Here is a 1,526-nt window from a genome sequence, read left to right as displayed (position 1 = left end):
ACATCCCACAGTCCCTCTCCTCAGCCAGCCGGCCCCCCTCTAGGCCTCGATCGCGGGCCAGACCGAGGGACCCCACCCATGAACGAATTCGTACACCAGGCCTGTAGTAAATAAATGAAAGCATGACCATTTCAGAACATAAAACAATATCTAGACTTGATATGAGTGATACAGCTGCAATTGGATTTTAGAGATCGCCTCTCTCTCTTTTTTCAATATACAACATTTATTGCATCTTTAAAATGTCACAAATAAGTCTGAGGAATCATCCAGCATCTTGCTATTTCTATAGCTGGACAACTTAGATCTTATTCATCAGACTGCTAAATTGTTATTTTTTTCAACATAGATATTCTCCCCTAATTTTCTGTATCCGTATTTCTAACTATTGTGGCTTGCTGAATCAAAGCAGCTGAATTTGATACAAGTTCAATGTCATTTCCTTCAAGAATTAACTCATCTTTCTGGGCTTCAGATACTGAATAAGCAACACCAGATCTCTTCCAACCCTGCGGATGTATTTTTCACCCAAGAAATTTCTGATTTCAACAAGAGAACCATCCTCCTGAATAATGTTGTTGATGGGGAAGTGAGCATACACAGACTTCATCTTGTAATGGAAGCCCAGTGTGACACCCTTGATCATGTTCTATACATGACTGCAAATATTGTGAACAGTAGCCAGTTCCTTTCTATTTCCTAACCATTTGTCAAACCTAGCCTTTTCTTTTTCTTTCCAAGGAGACTGAGTTCTACATTGATGTATGTGACTGAAGTCCCTCAGCAGGCTACCTTTGGGGCCCTTCACCATAACTGTGTGACCCTTCAGAGTGATGTTGACATTTTCTGGAATGTCAACAATCTGATTGCTGAAAATGTTTTTTATCCTTGAACGTGGTAGGTAAAAGAGCTAGAGATCACCTATCTCAATAACTTCATACTACAAACAAGAACATTGAGATAGTGAGGTCAGAGAGCTCATTACTGGCATACCATGGCCCCATGTTCACAAATGTCTCCTTAATTAGCATGTGTCCTTCGTCTGTAATGTTTCTTCTCTTCCTACTGACCCCACCCCTCTGGTGAGATTTTTCCATTATTCAATCTATATATATAAAAGGCTAGTATGCCAAGTGTCCTACCACTCAACTGTTTGACTAGTAGCTATGGTGCGCATTGACCATCAGGAGGCAGACACTCAACGCACAGGCATGAAAACATGGAATAGACTGATGAATCTCAGAGGGAAGTGGGGTGGGAAGAGATTAATCAAAGATCTTGTATGCATACTAGAGGTCCGGTGCACGGGTCCCTTGGACTCGCTTATACCCTCTCGCAATCTGGGACCCCTCAGGAGATGTCGGGCTGCCAGTTTTGGTCCAATCCCTGCAGGCCAGATGGAGGGACCCCACCAGTGCATACATCTGTGCACTGGATCTTTAGTGTTCAAATAAAATGTCTCAGGTTGGGGACATTCCCATTGTCATGCCTGTCCCCACTCATTTCATTGCTACCATTAGATTTGT

The 1,526-nt window shown here is 42.6% G+C and overlaps 1 pseudogene; it reads right to left on the bottom strand.

Moving 5' to 3' along the window:
* Positions 1-359: 359 nt before the first annotated feature.
* LOC107183683 lies at positions 360-1,004 on the bottom strand (annotated as a pseudogene).
* Positions 1,005-1,526: the final 522 nt, after the last annotated feature.

Source organism: Myotis davidii, unplaced genomic scaffold, assembly GCF_000327345.1.
Source record: "Myotis davidii unplaced genomic scaffold, ASM32734v1 scaffold440, whole genome shotgun sequence".
In the NCBI taxonomy this organism is placed as follows: domain Eukaryota; kingdom Metazoa; phylum Chordata; class Mammalia; order Chiroptera; family Vespertilionidae; genus Myotis; species Myotis davidii.
Note: the sequence above shows the minus strand (reverse complement) of the source record. Positions and strands in the feature narration are given on the sequence as shown.